We start from the raw sequence: 16,545 nt of genomic DNA, 5'->3' as shown, positions 1-16,545 counted from the left end.
AAAATCCTTTAGAAAATAAAATATTTTTATTTTCTGAAAAAAGTCCCTGATGACATCATCATTTATTAATTAATTAATTAATTAATTTTGTATGCCATTAAATCCCTTTATCTTAATAAAAAATATTTAACTAAGGAATCCCTCCCAAAAATGTTTAAATCTTATTTAAACATTATTTCCTTATTTATTAATTATTTAATTAATAAATTGACCAAAAATCCCAAAATAAATAAATAATTTATTTTTTGCACAAAACTTGGCCAATTTCCTTAAAACCACAAACCTCTTCCAAAATTTTCTAATCCTTCTTTAATTTTTATTAAAGGCTAATCCCATCATTTTCTATCCCTAATCCCAACTCAAAATATTTAATCAAGATTAAATATTAATCCTCATGTTTATTAAAAATGTTTTAATAAATATCTCCTCAACCCAAACCCTTCAAATAAATAAAATTTTATTTATTTTCTAAAAAACCTTTTTTATCCTCATCCTAGGAAGTTCTAGACTCTTCTAAAAAGTCTTCATCCTAATCCAAAGCCTAGACTCTTCTAGAAGATGTCAATCTTTATCGTTAATCCTACTCCTAATCCCCTCCTAACCTTGTCACATTTCTTAAACATGGGTTAAGACTTGCTAACCCAAGCCAAAGTTAACAAATATCTCCTCTTTCACCCACCCTCATTTATTACCATCCACTTGCCTATCCCTAAGCTAATCCTAAACCATCCTAATGCATCCTCTAATCATTTGCACAATCCTAAGCAAGCTTAAAACGTTCCTAATCCAACCCAAGTCAAAATTCCTCACCCTCCAACATAAATGACCCTCAAATATCTCTTACACTCTCCTTCAATGCTCTTACAAAGCACTTATGAAGGGTCTTTATGAAGATATTATCCCTTGAACCTCCTTTGTTGACTCATCCTTGCCCTTTCCTCCATTCTCTCACCCTGTGACATGTGTCACTCCTTGATTGGCTATAAGGAAGCACAATCCATGTGTTCTCCTCTCATTCAATCTGAGCCCTCCATAAGCTTTCTCGTTTCCTTCCATCTTAGCCCTCCATCCTTGAAGCCTCTTGCCTATAAATTGGATCCTTCCCCTTTGCAAAAACAACATAATCTAGAAGGTAAAGCCATAATGCCATTTTGAGAAGCCATTTTTTACATCAAATCCATTCACCAAAATCTATCAAAAATCCTCCATTGAAGCCCATTTTAGCATTTGAGCATACATACATAATCAAGCCATCTTAGCTATTAGACACACCTCTACATCAAGTGATCATCCTCATTGAGAGAGCCTATCCATGGCTCATATTCTCATTTGAAGACTTCACTTTGTCTCTCATGAAGTTATGTTAAATTAGTATGCAAATTCTTTTTGATTGTTTTAATTTAGTGTTTCTAACATACTAAAGTAGCATATACATTTTGGCATGCCTAGTGGGACCCCGCATGGGTCATCTTCATTAGCTTTTTTAGTCAAGTTTTGTATGTCATTTGCTAATTTTGGCTAATTTTACTTGATTTTGTGATTGGTAGGATTGTATAAATTAGTTTTGTAGGTCCACATGAGCATTAAGAAGACAAAGAAACTCATAGTCTATCTCATAGTGTTTGCAGCTTTTTCAAGCTTATAGGTGGATGGAGCACTTGAAATTCTTCTTCCTCTTCTTGTCTATATTTTTCTTCTATTCCATCAACTTCTTCTTCTTCTTTTTGAGGGATTTTGGCCTTTTTTTTTTTAAGGAAGCAAAATCATACACACCTTTTTTTAAGTGCTTAAAATGAACCCCCAAATCATACTTAAATCCATTAAAAACAAAAAAATTCCAAAAAAAAAGAAAAAATCTTTTAACAAGTGAAACTAAACCAAACCAATAATTTGCATCCTTGCAACATCAAGGCTTTAGATGCATTCATGCAAAGTTAGGAACACTTCATTTGTTGAAATTTAAAAAGAACTTCAAGTTTCCATTTCAAAAGGTTCAAAATCAACACTAAGTGCACGCTGAAATCTAAATCAAACTCAAAGCATCAATCAAGGATAAAATGAACCTCATTTGCAAATATTTTAAAGTTCTTTTAAAAATCTTATGAAAACTAAGAGTCCTAAATGGTTGCCAAAATTTTCCTAAAAGCTTTTTTATTTGTTCCAAACAAATGTCTTGTTGCAAAATCTTGAATGTTTCCTAAGTTTTTCATGCATCAAAACAATCTAGGAATATAATATTTTTAGGCTTAAAACATGCAAACTAGAACATAAAATCTTGAATGAAAACCAAAGTCTAAAGATTTATTTTCACTTTTGAGTCCAAAACAATCTTGAATGATCTAAGGTTGAAACAAAGCACTTCAAAGTTCTTAAAACAACATGCAAAATCTCAATCTTGAATGCTCAAAGGAAAAAACTTGAATGTTTAATCAATTGTCTTTGAATGCACATTACTAAAATCACTCTTGAGTGCAATGGATTAAAATCAAGTTTTTATTATTATTTATGAATGCATGATTAAAATAACAAATCCAATCTTGAATGCCATAGATCAAATAATCATCTTTCGGGGCATAAAAAGAATCCACATTTTAGAAACTTTCTAAGTTATAAAAACAAATAAAGACAACTTTGAGTGAATTTTTTGTTGGACTCACCCTCTTTAACCACACATCATTCTAACCATTGGTTGCAATATCAACACCATATATGGGGATTGGTCTACCTAAGAAGGTGTTAAGTGCTCCAAAAAAATCAAATTCCACTCACTTGAGTTTTTATTGGTTTTTCTAAAATAGAAAATTTTTTGAATGCACATTAGTCTCGCTAACACTTCATTTGGGCATAAAAATTGAACAAATCTTGACGTGGAGGGCCTCCGAGCATGTGCATGAAATCAAGCTTTACACACATCTTTGTTTTGGGCTTAAAAAAAACTCACACTCAATCTTGAATGCATTAAAAAAAATCAATCGACACTTGACGTGGAGGGCCTCCGAGCATGCAAGTTTACTTTTTGTAGACCCTAAATCTTCTTGGTGTATTCATTCTTTGATCACTTCTCTTTTGTTGGAACATTTAAAATTGGAATTGATCCTTTGCATCTTAAATCACGTGTGTTTTCAAAAGGTCTAGATCAGAAAACTTAAAGCATCAGTTGGAAAAGAACTCTGTCTTTTAGCCCAAGATCATCCAAGTCTTCTCTCCCCTTGTCATCTTTTGAGGCCATCTTGGGTGCATAATATTAGGATCCAAAATATTGGTTTAGCTTTTAGGAGGCCTTCTTGGGGATTTCATCACCCCTTGGGATGACCTCAACTCAAATGTTTCGATGGAGTATAAAGATCGGGAGGTGAATCCAAAGACACCACTCTTGGGATCAAAATTTTGTCACTTGAGCTAAGCCTCAAGTAACTTTATACCCTTGAGAAGTGAAAGAGGAGAAGTGGGTTACTGCTCCTCTCGATTGTGTGACATTGTTTTGGTTTCATCTATGGATTTGGGCCTCATGTACCTTGGGTATACTGAGGACTCCCTAGATAAACCAATTGTCGGCCTTGTAGACAACCATCTAGGATGTTAATGTGTTTGAAGTGATTGATCAAAACATTTGTAGAATATACACACTCCACAGCGCAGTTACTATCTTCTAAGAATCAAAACTTTTATCTGGTTGTTCCTATCTATTGCTTGATCTTTTACTTGTTGAATGAATGTTTTACAAACTCGATCAATCCTAGATTTGGGCACACTTAGCATAGTCACTGCCTATTTCAGAAGTTGAACAAAGTTGAAGCAAAACAACCACGATCTCTCAAAGCCAAATAGATTGAGGAATTTATGTCAGAACAACCCAAACCCAAATAGAAGTTTCACAAAGCCAACTTCAAGCCATCTTAGGTATACCAAGAAATTTCAGCCAAGAGAAAGGAAGTAACACCAAGCCCTCGAATTACCAAACTCCACAAAGCAGAAGACAAAGCTGTCGATGAAACCTTTCAAGATGCCTGGTTAGATCACACTATCAGATTTAGCAAACATCCAAGAGTTAACCTTGCTTATGTCTTACCAACTAGGCATGATTTCTATGATTAGGCCCCCTTGTTTCTCCACATCTTCTTGCATAAGTTTCACTTTAGATTCATCTTTGTAGGAAAGCTAGCCATTCTAGGCTATCCCATTAAGCATTTTAGCTCATCCATCTCATCTAGTTGCTTTCCTTAGAACCAACCCATCTAGCCAGCAATCAAAAAGTTCAAATCCAAGCCTTTAAAATTGTTGTCACATTGCCAAAACTTTCTTTTCCTATCATCTTGCAAATCCACTAGTCTCACCAAGGTTATCCCTCTAATAGAGATTTGTCTAGGGTAATCTAGCCTTATCACTTGTCATCCCTCATCACCTTGAGCTAAAGATTGGGATCCAGAAGTGGTCAATCTCATGTTTTTCCTAAGGGATCATCAGTCTATCCTTAAGTTGACACAATCACCACCAAGCTTGTACATAGGAAAGTAGACCTTTCATGCTTTGGCAACATATCTTTGAAGTTAGAATCCCCAACCCAGTCTTCCTTAGGTTTGTCATATTGCTTTGCCTCAGCCTAGGAAATTATTTGCATAGAAAAGCCTCCCCCCTTTGCATTCATCAACATTGTTGCACCTCATCCCTAGGAACATTTTCATGCCACCCATCACTCGCTTAGCTAAGAAGAAGAAGGAAACAATGGAGCCCTATCATTTTGATCAGACAGCATCTCTCCCCTTGAGCACTCAACCATCCTTCAGCCTAGAGAATGCTATACCATCACCTATTGACATTGAAGCTTTCATGAACCAACTAGGAAATTTAGTATTGGTGAATGCCATTATAGAGAAGAACAAAGAAACAATCATGGAAAACTTTCAGAGGGACAATGTAGGAGCCTTCGATTTTGGAAGACCTCCTCCCTTATTAGATCCTTCTCACCCTCTGTTTGGGTAGCTGCCACCACCCATAGGCTCTTACAATCCAAATCATCCTTTGTATATACCAAAAGAAGAGCCTCAACCCACCTCATATGATCCAACAGACCCAGACATACTAGCCTCCACTCAAGTTGAAATCTCCATTCCACAAGCCAATCTAGCTACCACCACTCTACCATTGGTCTTGGTACTTTATTAAATGGACTGCATATTCATGCATGTGTACTCTCTATATTCATGGTTGGAATGGAAGTGAAACTCCATTAGGGAATAGGATTGGAAATGCTAAATCTATTAGTCCCTCAGTATTATACTCAGGTAAAAGCACAAACCCATGCTAGCCTTTTCTAAAGGATAAGGCTAACAAAAGTATAATTTTCTACCTCCAATGACATATAACATGTATTATTATTTATAATCTGAAATTGAAGTAAACTTATGAAATGAAAAAAAATACTTGAAGTTTAGGATTATATTTTTTAATAATTATTTCAAATAATAAATGATATATTTTCCTAATTATTATAGACAATTTTTAGTTGCTAAAAAATGCTAAAAATTAGGGGTTAAGTTTCCACCACAAAACTATATGGAAATAAACTTATTTCTATTTGAACTCAAACTATGTTATAGATAACACATATAGCTAGAACAATAAAAAATAAAAAAATGACTTTAGACCTATATTTTCTCTTTTATATTGATTCAAATTTCAACTCACCACAAATCTATAGTTTTCATCTCCTACCACATTTTTCAAAACAAAACTATTCTAATAGGAAGAAAAGTTATACACTCTAAAAGGGGACTCTCTCCTCTAGAAATTCATATAATTTTAAATTTTTTTATATGATTTAATTTTTTTTAATTTCTCAAAATTGACATCTTTTCAAGTGTTAAAATACGTGGTTGTAGAATTTTTTAATTACAATATACTATATCTAATTAGAACACTATAAATTCTATATGAAAATATACTTGACTTTGAGCTCTATAAAATGATGTTTATATTTTACTAAAAAAATATCATAAAAAATAGTAAGAGTTATTGAAATTTCATTTTTCTTAAATAATTTTATTTCTTTAGTAATTGGATCCAAACTAATATAAAATATGCATTTTATAGACATTTCCAATTAGAAAAGTGTGAGACCATATATAACTTAGCTAGAATCAATTTATCTAGATCATATGTTTGAGTAAAATTGATTTTTGGATAGAAATACTCAAATTGAGTCATTCTAATAAGTTAGCTTGAAAGGTGACACAACTTTGTACTTTTACCCATAATTTTTTTAGAGGATATGAATCTATGTTAGACCAATACATGATTTCTTCTATAACATCTTGTAGATCAAGCTCCCTTTTTAGAGTATCTAGTTCTTAATGCTTAATTGGTAACTTGGGCAAAAGTGAGGAGGATTGCATTGCAAGTAGTTCATCTTTAATATCACATAAGACTAATTGATTACTTGTTATACTCATCTCATTTTATATGTCAACTATGTGTAGCGATCTTGATATATCTATATTTTCATGAGGAAGTTGTGATAAATTTTCTTCACTTACAATTACATCATGGTAATATAGATCAATTTTTAATTTTTAATGTAGTGCATCTGTGACATGACTTCTTCTCACATAAAAATCATATGTGTGCCCTTCTATGTGTTTTTTAATATCTTGTAGGAAGTTGATTGTATGTTCATTGTATTTATATTGACCACCAATGGCATGTTTTACTTGTAATATTGGAACTACCCTAGAAATAAACATTTTTTTCTACTTGGGTTAATCTTTTAAGTACAATTGGTTGGTCACTTAGGTCCACATTGAAAAGTGTTGACAACCTATGAATACCCTTCTCATTAGAAAACCTCTTGTAAAAGAATCAATTCATTAAATAAAATTAGTGATGGAGGAAAAGGAAGTCATAGGCAAAACCACACACATTATGTTGGTTCATGGAGGATGTCAAGGAGCTTGGTGTTGGTACAAACTTTTACCTCTCATAAGAAAGGTAGGCCATGATGCCACTATAATAGATCTTTCCTCATGTGGAATTCACCCAATGGCTATAATGAAGTTTTAATTCTTGTAATCATAATTTCCTTATCTTGAGAGCTTGTGTTTGGAATCTACTATATTTGATCTTGCTAGCTAGGAACAAGTGATTATTTATTTTACTGTACCTGATTTAATGAGAGTTCTATATGAATTTGTAATCAACCTAGCTAATCAACAACTAGACCAATTTAACTAGGCTAAAGTTTGTTTCGTTCTTAAAATATCTTCTATGATAGGTTTTTGTAAAATTTCTTACAAACTCTACCCATTTTTCTTGGTCTACACTATTTTTTTGTTTGATCTTGAGCTAAGTCACTTAGCACTGGTTGAGTGAGTTTTTTTGTTTTAAATAATCTTATAGTTTTCGCCAAAGTAGATTGTATATAGATTATGTTCTTACTTGCCATCATTAAATGGTATAAAGAAGGGTTTAATGTAAATCATATAAAATTAAAATAACCTTTCCTTAGTACCTAATAGGGTAACATATGGCTTTCCACTAAAATTTTCTATAATATTTGTTGAACTAATTTGGTAACAAAATGCACCCTACAAATGTGAAGAGTGCATTCTTACATGGGTATTTTTATTGGTGTTTTCTTTCTTATATAATATACATATAGTATAATTAAAATAAATAAAGGCATTTACATTTTTTTTTTAAAATATAATATTTGGTTTAAGTAAATAAAAACATAAATCTTTATATTTTTACTAGAAGAATAGTTATTTAGCTTTCCAACTCTAGTTTTGTGAATTCTTGCCAGGTGATCTTGTATCCTTGGGCCTTTTATGTGAATATGTAACTTTAATATAGATTTGAGGATATTTACTTTAGCACAAGTGAAATAATTTTTCATAGTCAATGTATTTATATCTGCAAATCTATCCAATCATGCTTGCACACTTTTAGGGTTTGGTGTCAGCATACTTCTTTATTGATTGCCTTTTCATAGCTATGAATTCTCAAAAATAGAAATCCTCCAACTCCACACATTTACATCCAAAATCTGTTAACAATCTTTGTTACAATCAATTCCACCTTAAACTGAAAATTAAATGATTAATTAGAAAAAAAGTAAAAATGCCTTTGTCAAAGTGATCCAACTCGACCACCAAAGGGACAGTATGTTCCTAGGTGTGGCTACAAGATTATGTTGAAATAACTCCTCTTTTCTTCCAATGTTTGGCAAAAATTTGTCCTTCATTACCTACAATCAAGGGACATTAAGAGGGGCATACAGATGTTCTTATTATGCTTGATATACTCTCACTTTGCATATAATTTTCAAAATGATTACATCTCTTGTCATTGACTATGGTGTACTATTACTACAAAGTTGTATGTGGAGATTGGATATCAAGACACTTTTAGCCACCTTTGAACAACAACAACCATTTTTTCTAGAATGTTTCAAAAGATAGGAACTAGGATGGAACAAAAACTACAAGAACATTGGAATATGTAGATACAAATGATGTTACAATTCCTGAATATCATTTTTGGCATCAAATATCTCCTTCTCAAGTGTCCAACAATGTCAGAATGTCAAAACTTTTTGACCAAATTCTACTATGCAATAAGCCTATTGGCTTAATGAATAATGAGTCATGTGCATAGCTATTGAATCTATAGGAACAATCAAACCTTCCTTGATACAAAATTGAATAGGTATGCAACCAATTTTCTTAAAATTGTCTACTTGATTACATTGTGGAAGTATATATTACATTTGGGATTTTTAAATATCAAAGTATAGATAACAAGGGTTTTAGTAAGTATTTTCTTACGTAACTCATGAATTTATTTTGGATAACTATGTGGTGACTGTGGTTGTGCCTATTTGATGGGGATTGCCAATAGATTTGAGATTGTTTTAAATTAGGGCATATACTAAGTAGTAATGTAAATGATAGCAATTCATATTTGAAGTCAATTTGGGAAACTTGACTCAGCCTAGTTATATTAACACTAGTAGCCAAACATATTTTCTTTGCAAGTAATTGGTTGACTCAAGCAACACATCTAATGATCACTTTCCCACCAAATTGTATTATGGTCCCCTCATCCATTTTATATTTTTAGTGACCTCTACAAATTTTATTGATATCATTTTGATTTCCTTGACTTCATCATATCTGCTACCAAGAAAACCTACATTCATCTTCATAAAGCACATCACATATATTAGCATCTATATTTTGTAAAGGACATAGCATATAAGTGTGACTTGACTTTCCACTAAACTAGTTCAGAATCATTATCATAATTTAATTTTAGCTATATGAAATAACGTATGAGATCAATTTTATTTAACTTTAACTGCTAGGTTTTTGGTTCTATCATTTCATTATTCTTGGCATATATGTGTGATTTTTTTAAAGTAATAAATCTTATTTAATGAAATTTTCATTACATGAATAATATTGGTATTATTTTCTTTTAATTTTTAATAGGTTGGGTTCTTCTTTGTTGAATTTAATTAGAGATAGGCATATACTAAGTAGTAATGTAACAATTCAAGAGTTGGTTAAGTATTAGCACACCAATTGAGACATAGAAACTAACCAATAAGTCCATAATGCTTAATGTAGAAACATTCCTCCCCTCCCTCATCCCATATATTTGAAGGGATTATCATGAAATAAATAATTATTTTGAAATTCTCAAACTTCTCTTTGTCAATACTTTGGTGAAAATATCTACTGTTTGATTTTGAAGATTCTTGAATGCATGTTATTGTGTTAGGCCTAAAAATTTGTTTGAATAGATGTTATTACCTTGGAATTTTGAACTTTTATAATTGATTTAAAAAAAAATGAATCTAAGTCTTAATAATAAGTTTGTCACTTTGATGAGTCTCAGATTTTGAAAATGAACCTGTTATTTCCATGGACTTTAGACTTATTTTTTCCATATTGCCAAAATCACTCAAAATCATTGGGTGTAATGTATTTATTTTTTCTATATTAAATTTAATAAAATGACCAAAATTTAGGGGCAAATGTAAGAACAAATGATGTCTATTTTATCCATTTGTCCTTCTCTTGTGCACCAATATGACTCAAAGGTCTCAATCATCACATTGTATTGCACTATCTCATACTGCAAATGTGTCCTTATCTTTTCCCTATCACCAAATAAGTTAAAATTTTGCATATTGAACTTCCTCATTCCTTTAAATCCTTTCAACATCACCTTGTTTTCCCTTGCCATTATGATCTTGCAAAATCAAGAATTCTTTACTATCAAAATATATAATCCTTACCTCAAAATCTTGATTAATTTTCAAGGGGTTTATGTAAAAATACTATCATCTTTATGATCATTGTAAGTATTATTGTACTCATCACCTGAGGTCCTCCTCACAAACTGTGAAGGTCTTCACCGTAAAAATATTAAAAAGTCATTGAAACTACATCATATAACACTCTATCATAATAGTCCTCCTTTAGAAAATTCAACATGAAATTTCTCTTGGAAAATTATATTTTGATCATCAATCACCCAAGTGACCTTGTATGGTCACTATTCAAGATCTTCCTTACGTTTAATTTATTTATCATCTGCTAAGAAACTAATTTATCAAAAAAGCATATAATAAATACCACCTTGCATATTTTACCTTGACTCAAATATTGAGTCCTAGAGATGGAGAATTTTTGTTGAACTTGTTGTTGTCTTGGACCTTTCCTAAATGTTATAAAATTGCCTTCTAGTATTGGATGGACATTTCTAATCTATATTTTTAATTAGAAAGATTATAGTATTGGATGGACATTAGCATGGAAAGTTTATATATTTTTAATGTTTAGTACTAGCTATCTATATCATTCTTTGGGATAAATGTGTTGCAAGGAAGCATGATGTTACTCTACAATGCCTAGTAATAATGGATTTTATGGTGATTATTTTAGTAAAGGTACATCTTTATTTTTTTTGATGTAGAGCAAGGTGGGTCAACTCAAAAGTCCAATGAAATTATAACAACAATCTACAAGTCATCACCAAATAGAAGGGGATATCACTCTCAAATTCCTCAATATTATTCAACCCTTATGCCATCCCAAGACCTTAGAAAGATCGTACAACTTCACAAATCCACCCTACTCAATATGCTCAAGAAATCTATTTAACTAATCAGCATCTAAACTTCCGCATCAAGACTTACATGATAGTAACCTATCACCCTTATTGGTTCATATTCTAATGTCCTTGTACACTTTCTATATTAAAGCTCTTTAGATCAATTCTTGATCTTCCCAATTGTCTACCAATAATTTAACATCACCTATTTCATATATCATTCTTAAATACCCAACCACAACTAATGTTCTTACATCAAACCTTTTATCTAATCAACACTATATCTACCTTTCTTCACTTATGTGATTCACCCACTCTCTGTGCCATATTTACTTGTCAAAACTTTAGACAATTAGAAACTAATTATCTGCCAACCATGTGTTACATACACTATATTCACTAAAACATTCACTATATCTCCCATGAGACTTGCCCACTTTGCAGCACACTTTAGACCTCTTAGACCATATCCTTAAACTCTAAACAACAAAAAATTGTCCTACTATTGTCCTACATGTGACAATCAATACATGACGTAGAAAAACAAAATATTTCATGTATAAATATTCATTTATTATAGCCCTAGACTACAGCTTCCATTATGACATAATTTTTGTCCATAATTTTAGCTCATGTGTCATGTCTCTGATTGTCAACTAGCGAATGAACACAAAAAAGTACATATACATATTGACTCATTCTTAAACATAACTATAAATAGAATTAATTATTTCATCACACAAAAATTTAATTATAATATATAGCATTTTAATATACACGTTAGCTACTATGGTAGGTTCATCATAGTATGTTAAGAATCAAAGGGTCTTAGTAAAGTTGATGATATACAAATAAAGTAGTATATGCATATTAGGTACCTAAAAATACATCAATTCACATACTCATCAACAATATATAGAGACAAATTTTAAAATAGAGGCTTACCCTAGTAGACCCAAAGCTCAGCTATAAAGGAGACACCAACAAGCCTAATAACTAACTCCCCACTAGAAATGTCAAATCTCGGTAAAAAAATATTTTCAAAGGAAAAAATTAGAAACAAAATCCTCATTGTTATGACACAAAATATAAAAATTATACCTAGACATCAATGTTGAATCATTAGCCTAATGAAAAATATTGCATTTGGGTTAAGAGAACTTGTTCCATGCCTATTTAGTTTAAATATACCATTTTTTCTTACACACAGACACACACACACACACACACACACACACACACACACACACACACACACACACATAGTATAATCTATTTAATTTTTTAGATGTCACCCTTATTGAAGAGATAGTAATATTTAATTGTTTAATCATTTTTTATTATATACAAGATACAACTAATGCTTGTATGTTTATATGTGATATAATTTTATAGCATGAATATTTGCATGTGATAAAAGTCCATACCTAAAAATATGAACCTAGAATAAAATAAAGTGATAATTGCTAGATTGTGGTCTCAGTTCAGAAGAATAGGTGATGGAAAATGTTATTGTCCTCCAAAAAATGAAAGGGCTTAAAGAATCAAAAAATTATAATCACAAAAGCTTATAGACATTGTAGGAAACATGATCACATTGAAGGGGGAAAGGATTTGTATACCTTGATGAATGTGGATTTCCAACTGGTAGAAGATAATGCTTTCAATGAAGGAGGTGATCCTTAGGTGGAAAACACAATTGAAGATGTTGGTATTGGGGCAATAGATAATGTGCTAGAGAACAAGATTAAAGAAGATGTTATTGGTGCAACTGATGAAGTTGATGAAGAGAACCTTGATACACCTATAATTGAAAAGGCATACAAGCCCTTGTACCATGGCTCCAAAACAATGCTTCTCTCCTCTATATTTTCATATGCCAAGGTATAGTGCTATTTTTTTCATCTTCTATGATAGTGTAACATTTATGATCTTTATATTAACAATTTTTTTTAATAAGTTGATAGGTGAGTGTTTGTTACCACCGTCAAACATTCTACATCACTCTTACTGATAGTTATCAACCATTATGAAATATATTGAATGGATTATCAAACAATACATGCATGCCCCAATGTGATGTAGGAGCATCTTGGGTTGCCTTGTAATCCTACACTTTTTATTCATTCTACCTCTTGCTACTAAGCTTTAGTGTCTGTTGAGTTCTAGTTATTATCGAGTTCTAGTTGCTACTGGGTTCTAGTTGGTGTCGAGTTTCAATTGCTGCCAAGTTCTAGTCACTACTAAGTTCCAATTATTATTGATTCTAGTTGCTTTGAAGTTCTAGTTGTTGTTGAGTTCTAGTTGTTACCAAGTTCTAGTTGCTATCAATTTCTAGTTGCTATTGTGTTCCTGTCATTGCCAATTTCAAGTTGCTACTGAGTTTGAGTTACTCTTAAGTTCTAGGTGCGGCCAAGTTGTCCAGTGTTGGTTGAGTATTCCTTCCTATGCCAAGTGAAATTGATATTCACTAATGCTCAGGTTCTTCTTTGACCAATTTTTCTATGTCTTAGTTCTTAGTTGGAGCTAACTTGCATATTTAATTTTGATCATGAATTAAATAATAGGATCTTTTTTAGGGATGAGTGTTGACTATTTTGGGGTCATCCTTTTTGTTATGTAATGTTTTAGAATCTTGTGTAATTCATTTTGGCAAGTATAAATATAGTGCTTAGACGTAGGCTAAAGGTGAGAACTTAGAGAGTTTTGAAAGTGGAATTCATATGTGTTTGGAAATGCGAATTTGAAGTTGGATTATGGATCTTGAATGTACTTTGTATCTAGCCATAGCCTACAAATCCTTAGAGATGGGCATGTATGCTAATTACTTGATAAATCAATAAAGTATTTTGCTCTCTCTCTCTCTCTCTCTCTCTCTCTCTCTCTCTCTCTCTCTCTCTCTCTCTCTCTCTCTCTCTCTCTCTCTCTCTCTGGTCTTGTTCTCTGTTATTTTCTGTTGTTGTGTTTTCTATACAAGATGGTTTGGATAGTTGGGTGTGCCTTTGGCCCTAGTTGTTTATTTCCTCCCTATACTAGGTAGGATTAGAACTCAAGGTTCATCCTTATGGAGATTAGATTTTGTAGAACCCTAAGTGAATTTGGCTATGGGGTACTAGATCTAAGGATTTGACCTAAAACTTGCAAAGGGTTACAATCTGCAAGAATCTAATTTGTAAAGATGTTTTAAGGTAGAGGAAATGCTAATAATACAGTATTGGATACATTGAGATAAATTGCAACCAGATTAGATGTTGTAGAGACCACCCAAAGGAGAGAAGAAAATCTTGATAATGCGAGTGATGATAAAGTAGTAGCACCAAACCCTAGTCCATAACATGAAGAAGACCAAGACGAGGCAAGATTGTTGAGGGTATTGTTTAAATTCAAAGCCTACTACAGAAGTTGTTCCTTATGATGGAAAGTTGGATACCAATGTTGTGTTAGTTTGGATATCTAAAATGGAGAAGTTATTTGACTATGAAAATACTCCTAATAATAGGAAGGTAAACATTTTAATTACTAGGTTGAAAAGACATGTCTCACTATGGTGGGAGCATTTGCAAATTGATAGACAAAAGAGAGGAACATAAAAGATTATAACTTGGGTGAAAATGATAAACAAAGTGAAGAATAAATTCCTTCCTCTTGACTACCAAGTTAGCTTGTTGAGAAAGATGCAAAATTTGAGACAAAGAAACATGACTGTGACGAAGTATATTGAGGAATTCTATAGATTTGACATCATATCTGGACATATGGATGATGATGTTGAGAAAATTGCAAGGTACATAAATGGATTAAAATTTGAAATTTATGATGAGATAAGTTTTGTGAAATTGGAAAGTGTAGAAGAAGAATACCAATATGCCTTGAAAGTTGAGGAGATGTTGATAAAGAAGCATGCACAAAGACATAGTGGCAAAGGCGGTAGATTTCAGAGAGGTAGAGGTAGATCTTATAGAGAAGGTAGCAGATCTGACAAGTATGTGGAAGATAAAGGCATTTATGTGAACGGAAGAATGATGAAAAAGGAAGTACCAAGTGGAAAGCGGGTGATTCTTACCAAGGATGTACTGGTTCTTACCAAGGACGAGGTAATTCTTGTTGTACAGGTGGATTGTGTGGTAATTATTTTAGATGTAGTAAAGAGGGACATAGATCCTTTGAATGTAGATCTTCTAAAAGTAGGCAAGGTAATAGAAATGTTATGCTTCAAGGAGACATTCAGGGTTTACCAAGTGGACCTAAGGCTGGACAAAATCTGATGGTGAGAAGAATCTTGTGTGATAAGGATAGTGATGAGGAACCTATCATAAGGAGAAGTCTTTTCAAAACTAGATGTAAGATGGTTGGATAATGTTGCAAGGTAATAATTGATAATTGAAGTTCAACACTTGGCATTATAAGAGTTGGTTAAAAAGTTGCAGTTGTAAAGTCTAAAGCATCCTAGACCTTATCATGTTTCATGGATCAAGGATGAGCATAAGATATTGTTAAGTGGACAATGTATTGTGAAGTTCAAGATTGGACATTACTTTGGTGAAGTTCTATGTGATATTATGCTTATGGATTGTTGTCATATTCTATTGGGTATACCTTGGAAATATGATAGATATGCTATACATGATGGAAGATTCAATCAATATACTCTTTGGGTAAATGAGAAAAAACAAATATTGCTACCTATAATGCACCACCACATAACCCAAAAGAAATTAGCCTAAAGTTTCACTAAGTTTCCCTAACATTTTTCTAGAAATATATCATAATGTAAAAAACAACATACAATATAGAAAAAGCAATAATAGCAAGAGATAAAATAATACCAGAAGCATTAACTCACATACATAACAAGCATCATAGATAGATTAAATATCGTAGGGTCCTGTGACATTGAATCACATTTAAGTTTAGTTAATACTAAAACCAATATAAAACACATCCATATTAAAGAATAACTACAAGTAAAAATTCTATTTAAACAATACAATTATAAGATGCCACTATGAAATAAACAGAATGCACAATCATCCACTGTACAAGTCACAAGGTATGAGAGGCTGAAATAGTATACATCATAAAATAGATTACATCATCTCATAGGATATATGAAATCAAATACAATACACTTAGAGTATAACCATTCATCAGGAATGGAAGATTAAGTAAAAAGGAACATCAGCACAAACACATCTAGTAATGACATCAAATGGTTAGTTCTCAATGGTATAATAAATGCACTACCACTCGACCTTGTGGAAGGTAAATGGCCCAATTCCACCACATTTAGGAGATAAACTCAAGTAACAAATGGATAACAAATCAAAAGTAAAAAGCCAACATCTAGGTTCAAGAATTCACTTGAAAGAAAACTATCTCAAAGGGTACCAGGAAAAAAGTATCAACTAATCCTAGAGGCAACACAAA

Source organism: Cupressus sempervirens, chromosome 11, assembly GCF_028749045.1.
Source record: "Cupressus sempervirens isolate cs-2001-9-10 chromosome 11, ASM2874904v1, whole genome shotgun sequence".
Taxonomy (NCBI): domain Eukaryota; kingdom Viridiplantae; phylum Streptophyta; class Pinopsida; order Cupressales; family Cupressaceae; genus Cupressus; species Cupressus sempervirens.
The sequence above is the reverse complement of the archived record's forward strand: the minus strand, read 5'-3'. Positions refer to the sequence as shown.